The 7,915-nt window shown below is 44.4% G+C and overlaps 1 long non-coding RNA gene across 2 annotated transcripts in view; it reads right to left on the reverse strand.

The window, feature by feature from the left end:
• The window catches only part of LOC127924128 (uncharacterized), a 1,635-nt gene extending 1,315 nt beyond the window's left edge, over window positions 1–320 (reverse strand). Inside the window, exon 1 of one of the 2 annotated variants that reach the window (XR_008116860.1) lies at window positions 1–320. This exon is cut by the window's left edge and continues 585 nt beyond it. This is a non-coding gene — a long non-coding RNA (uncharacterized LOC127924128). The other variant, XR_008116859.1, reaches the window with a different exon arrangement.
• Window positions 321–7,915: the final 7,595 nt, after the last annotated feature.

Consider the following 7,915-nt stretch of genomic DNA (forward strand, 5'->3'; position numbering starts at 1 on the left):
CACCACTATAATACACTGAACACAACCCCATCAGACACACCACTATAATACACTGAACACAACCCCATCAGAAACACCACTATAATACACTGAACACAACCCCCATCAGAAACACCACTATAATACACTGAACACAACCCCATCAGAAACACCACTATAATACACTGAACACAACCCCATCAGACACACCACTATAATACACTGAACACAACCCCATCAGAAACACCACTATAATACACTGAACACAACCCCCATCAGACACACCACTATAATACACTGAACACAACCCCATCAGAAACACCACTATAATACACTGAACACAACCCCATCAGAAACACCACTATAATACACTGAACACAACCCCATCAGAAACACCACTATAATACACTGAACACAACCCCATCAGAACACCACTATAATACACTGAACACAACCCCATCAGAACACACCACTATAATACACTGAACACAACCCCCATCAGAAACACCACTATAATACACTGAACACAACCCCATCAGACACACCACTATAATACACTGAACACAACCCCATCAGAAACACCACTATAATACACTGAACACAACCCCATCAGAAACACCACTATAATACACTGAACACAACCCCATCAGAAACACTATAATACACTGAACACAACCCCATCAGACACACCACTATAATACACTGAACACAACCCCATCAGACACACCACTATAATACACTGAACACAACCCCATCAGAAACACCACTATAATACACTGAACACAACCCCATCAGAAACACCACTATAATACACTGAACACAACCCCATCAGAAACACCACTATAATACACTGAACACAACCCCATCAGACACACCACTATAATACACTGAACACAACCCCATCAGAAACACCACTATAATACACTGAACACAACCCCCATCAGAAACACCACTATAATACACTGAACACAACCCCATCAGACACACCACTATAATACACTGAACACAACCCCATCAGAAACACCACTATAATACACTGAACACAACCCCATCAGAAACACCACTATAATACACTGAACACAACCCCCATCAGAAACACCACTATAATACACTGAACACAACCCCATCAGAAACACCACTATAATACACTGAACACAACCCCATCAGAAACACCACTATAATACACTGAACACAACCCCATCAGAAACACCACTATAATACACTGAACACAACCCCATCAGAAACACCACTATAATACACTGAACACAACCCCATCAGAAACACCACTATAATACACTGAACACAACCCCATCAGACACACCACTATAATACACTGAACACAACCCCATCAGACACACCACTATAATACACTGAACACAACCCCATCAGACAACATCCACTATAATACACTGAACACAACCCCATCAGAAACACCACTATAATACACTGAACACAACCCCATCAGACACACCACTATAATACACTGAACACAACCCCATCAGAAACACCACTATAATACACTGAACACAACCCCATCAGACACACCACTATAATACACTGAACACAACACCCATCAGATCAGAAACACCACTATAATACACTGAACACAACCCCATCAGACACACCACTATAATACACTGAACACAACCCCATCAGACACACCACTATAATACACTGAACACAACCCCATCAGACACACCACTATAATACACTGAACACAACCCCATCAGAAACACCACTATAATACACTGAACACAACCCCATCAGACACACCACTATAATACACTGAACACAACCCCATCAGAAACACCACTATAATACACTGAACACAACCCCATCAGAAACACCACTATAATACACTGAACACAACCCCATCAGAAACACCACTATAATACACTGAACACAACCCCATCAGAAACACCACTATAATACACTGAACACAACCCCATCAGAAACACCACTATAATACACTGAACACAACCCCATCAGAAACACCACTATAATACACTGAACACAACCCCATCAGAAACACCACTATAATACACTGAACACAACCCCATCAGAAACACCACTATAATACACTGAACACAACCCCATCAGACACACCACTATAATACACTGAACACAACCCCATCAGACACACCACTATAATACACTGAACACAACATATAATACACTGAACACAACCCCATCAGAAACACCACTATAATACACTGAACACAACCCCATCAGAAACACCACTATAATACACTGAACACAACCCCATCAGACACACCACTATAATACACTGAACACAACCCCATCAGACACACCACTATAATACACTGAACACAACCCCCATCAGACACACCACTATAATACACTGAACACAACCCCATCAGAAACACCACTATAATACACTGAACACAACCCCATCAGAAACACCACTATAATACACTGAACACAACCCCATCAGACACACCACTATAATACACTGAACACAACCCCATCAGAAACACCACTATAATACACTGAACACAACCCCATCAGACACACCACTATAATACACTGAACACAACCCCATCAGAAACACCACTATAATACACTGAACACAACCCCATCAGAAACACCACTATAATACACTGAACACAACCCCATCAGAAACACCACTATAATACACTGAACACAACCCCATCAGAAACACCACTATAATACACTGAACACAACCCCATCAGACACACCACTATAATACACTGAACACAACCCCATCAGAAACACCACTATAATACACTGAACACAACCCCATCAGAAACACCACTATAATACACTGAACACAACCCCATCAGACACACCACTATAATACACTGAACACAACCCCATCAGAAACACCACTATAATACACTGAACACAACCCCATCAGACACACCACTATAATACACTGAACACAACCCCATCAGAAACACCACTATAATACACTGAACACAACCCCATCAGACACACCACTATAAAACACACAACATCAGAAACACCATAATACACTGAACACAACCCCATCAGACACACCACTATAATACACTGAACACAACCCCATCAGAAACACCACTATAATACACTGAACACAACCCCATCAGAAACACCACTATAATACACTGAACACAACCCCATCAGAAACACCACTATAATACACTGAACACAACCCCATCAGAAACACCACTATAATACACTGAACACAACCCCATCAGAAACACCACTATAATACACTGAACACAACCCCATCAGACACACCACTATAATACACTGAACACAACCCCATCAGACACACCACTATAATACACTGAACACAACCCCATCAGAAACACCACTATAATACACTGAACACAACCCCATCAGAAACACCACTATAATACACTGAACACAACCCCATCAGACACACCACTATAATACACTGAACACAACCCCATCAGACACACCACTATAATACACTGAACACAACCCCATCAGAAACACCACTATAATACACTGAACACAACCCCATCAGAAACACCACTATAATACACTGAACACAACCCCATCAGAAACACCACTATAATACACTGAACACACTATAATACACTGAACACAACCCCATCAGACACACCACTATAATACACTGAACACAACCCCATCAGACACACCACTATAATACACTGAACACAACCCCCATCAGACACACCACTATAATACACTGAACACAACCCCATCAGACACACCACTATAATACACTGAACACAACCCCCATCAGACACACCACTATAATACACTGAACACAACCCCATCAGACACACCACTATAATACACTGAACACAACCCCATCAGACACACCACTATAATACACTGAACACAACCCCATCAGAAACACCACTATAATACACTGAACACAACCCCATCAGAAACACCACTATAATACACTGAACACAACCCCATCAGACACACCACTATAATACACTGAACACAACCCCATCAGACACACCACTATAATACACTGAACACAACCCCATCAGAAACACCACTATAATACACTGAACACAACCCCATCAGAAACACCACTATAATACACTGAACACAACCCCATCAGAAACACCACTATAATACACTGAACACAACCCCATCAGAAACACCACTATAATACACTGAACACAACCCCATCAGACACACCACTATAATACACTGAACACAACCCCATCAGACACACCACTATAATACACTGAACACAACCCCATCAGAAACACCACTATAATACACTGAACACAACCCCATCAGACACACCACTATAATACACTGAACACAACCCCATCAGAAACACCACTATAATACACTGAACACAACCCCCATCAGACACACCACTATAATACACTGAACACAACCCCATCAGAAACACCACTATAATACACTGAACACAACCCCATCAGACACACCACTATAATACACTGAACACAACCCCATCAGAAACACCACTATAATACACTGAACACAACCCCATCAGACACACCACTATAATACACTGAACACAACCCCATCAGAAACACCACTATAATACACTGAACACAACCCCATCAGAAACACCACTATAATACACTGAACACAACCCCATCAGAAACACCACTATAATACACTGAACACAAACCCCATCAGACACACCACTATAATACACTGAACACAACCCCATCAGAAACACCACTATAATACACTGAACACAACCCCATCAGAAACACCACTATAATACACTGAACACAACCCCCATCAGAAACACCACTATAATACACTGAACACAGTCATGTCATCATGGAATGATCTGTTACCAGAGGTTACTCAGTTATCTATAGAGTCATGTTATCATGGAATGATCTGTTACTCAGTTATGTATAGAGTCATGTCATCATGGAATGATCTGTTACTCAGTTATGTATAGAGTCATGTCATCATGGAATGATCTGTTACTAGAGGTTACTCAGTTATCTATAGAGTCATGTTATCATGGAATGATCTGTTACTCAGTTATGTATAGAGTCATGTCATCATGGAATGATCTGTTACTCAGTTATGTATAGAGTCATGTCATCATGGATCCTGGACTTCCTGACGGGCCGCCCCCAGGTGGTAAGGGTAGGCAACAACACATCTGCCACGCTGATCCACAACACTGGGGCCCCTCAGGGGTGCGTGCTTAGTCCCCTCCTGTACTCCCTGTTCACTCATGACTGCACGGCCAGGCACGACTCCAACACCATCACAACAGTGGTAGGCCTGATCACCGACAACGATGAGACAGCCTATAGGGAGGAGACCTAGTCGTGTGGTACCTGGACAACAACCTCTCCCTTAACGTGCTCAAGACAAAGGAGATGATTGTGGACTACAGGAAAAGGAGGCCCGAGCACGCCCCCATTCTCATCGACGGGGCTGCAGTGGAGCAGGTTGAGAGCTTCAAGTTCCTTGGTTTCCACATCCCCAACAAACTAACATGGTCCAAGCACACCAAGACAGTCGTGAAGAGGGCATGACAAAGCCTATTCCCCCTCAGGTGACTGAAAATATTTGTTATGGGTCCTCAGATCCTCAAAAGGTTCTACAGCTGCACCATCGAGAGCATCACTACCTGGTACGGCAACTACTCGGCCTCCGACCGCAAGGCACTACAGAGGGTAGTAGGTACGGCCCAGTACATCACCGGGGCAAAGCTTCCTGCCATCCAGGACCTCTATACCAGGCGATGTCAGAGGAAGACCCTAAAAATTGTCAAAGACTCCAGCCACCCCAGTCATAGACTGTTCTCTCTGCTACCGCACGGCAAGCAGTACCGGAGCACCAAGTCAAGGTCCAAGAGGCTTCTAAACAGCATCTACCCCCAAGCCATAAAAGTCCTGACCTGAACAGCTAATCAACCACCCCTCTTCTACGCTGCTGCTACTCTGTTATTATCTATGCATAGTCACTTTAATAACTCTACCTACATGTACATATTACCTCAACTACCTCGACACCGGTTCCCCCGCACATTGACATATTGACTCTGAACCAGTACCCCCTGTATAGAGCCTCCACATTGACTCTGTACCAGTACCCCCTGTATATAGCCTCCACATTGACTCTGTTCCGGTACCCCCTGTATATAGCCTCCACATTGACTCTGTACCAGTACCCCCTGTATATAGCCTCCACATTGACTCTGTACCGGTACCCCCTGTATATAGCCTCCACATTGACTCTGTACCAGTACCCCCTGTATATAGCCTCCACATTGACTCTGTACCGGTACCCCCTGTATATAGCCTCCACATTGACTCTGTACCGGTGCCCCCTGTATATAGCCTCCACATTGACTCTGTACCGGTACCCCCTGTATATAGCCTCCACATTGACTCTGTACCGGTACCCCTGTATATAGCCTCCACATTGACTCTGTACCTGTACCCCCTGTATATAGCCTCCACATTGACTCTGTACCGGTACCCCTGTATATAGCCTCCACATTGACTCTGTACCAGTACCCCTGTATATAGCCTCCACATTGACTCTGTACGGGTACCCCTGTATATAGCCTCCACATTGACTCTGTACCGGTACCCCCTGTATATAGCCTCCACATTGACTCTGTACCGGTACCCCTGTATATAGCCTCCACATTGACTCTGTACCGGTACCCCTGTATATAGCCTCCACATTGACTCTGTACCGGTACCCCCTGTATATAGCCTCCACATTGACTCTGTACCGGTACCCCTGTATATAGCCTCCACATTGACTCTGTACCGGTACCCCTGTATATAGCCTCCACATTGACTCTGTACCGGTACCCCTGTATATAGCCTCCACATTGACTCTGTACCGGTACCCCTGTATATAGCCTCCACATTGACTCTGTACCGGTACCCCTGTATATAGCCTCCACATTGACTCTGTACCGGTACCCCTGTATATAGTCTCCACATTGATTCTGGACCGGTACACCCTGTATATAGCCTCCACATTGACTCTGTACCGGTACACCCTGTATATAGCCTCCACATTGATTCTGGACCGGTACCCCCTGTATATAGCCTCCACATTGACTCTGTACCATAACACCCTGTATATAGCCTCCACATTGACTCTGTACCGGTACCCCCTGTATATAGCCTCCACATTGACTCTGTACCGGTATCCCCTGTATATAGCCTCCACAGTGACTCTGTACCGGTACCCCCTGTATATAGCCTCCACATTGACTCTGTACTGGTACCCCCTGTATATAGCCTCCACATTGACTCTGTACCATAACACCCTGTATATAGCCTCCACATTGACTCTGTACCGGTACCCCCTGTATATAGCCTCCACATTGACTCTGTACCGGTACCCCCTGTATATAGTCTCCACATTGATTCTGGACCGGTACACCCTGTATATAGCCTCCACATTGACTCTGTACCGGTACACCCTGTATATAGCCTCCACATTGATTCTGGACCGGTACCCCCTGTATATAGTCTCCACATTGACTCTGTACCATAACACCCTGTATATAGCCTCCACATTGACTCTGTACCGGTACCCCCTGTATATAGCCTCCACATTGACTCTGTACCGGTACCCCCTGTATATAGCCTCCACAGTGACTCTGTACCGGTACCCCCTGTATATAGCCTCCACATTGACTCTGTACTGGTACCCCCTGTATATAGCCTCCACATTAACTCTGTACCATAACACCCTGTATATAGCCTCCACATTGACTCTGTACCGGTACACCCTGTATATACAGTGCCTTGCGAAAGTATTCGGCCCCCTTGAACTTTGCGACCTTTTGCCACATTTCAGGCTTCAAACATAAAGATATAAAACTGTATATTTTTGTGTTTAACTTTATGTTAATGGACCCCAGGTAGAGTAGCTGCTACATGTTCAGTAGTTAATGGACCCCAGGTAGAGTAGCTGCTAC

This window comes from Oncorhynchus keta, unplaced genomic scaffold (assembly GCF_023373465.1).
Source record: "Oncorhynchus keta strain PuntledgeMale-10-30-2019 unplaced genomic scaffold, Oket_V2 Un_contig_3706_pilon_pilon, whole genome shotgun sequence".
In the NCBI taxonomy this organism is placed as follows: Eukaryota; Metazoa; Chordata; class Actinopteri; order Salmoniformes; family Salmonidae; genus Oncorhynchus; species Oncorhynchus keta.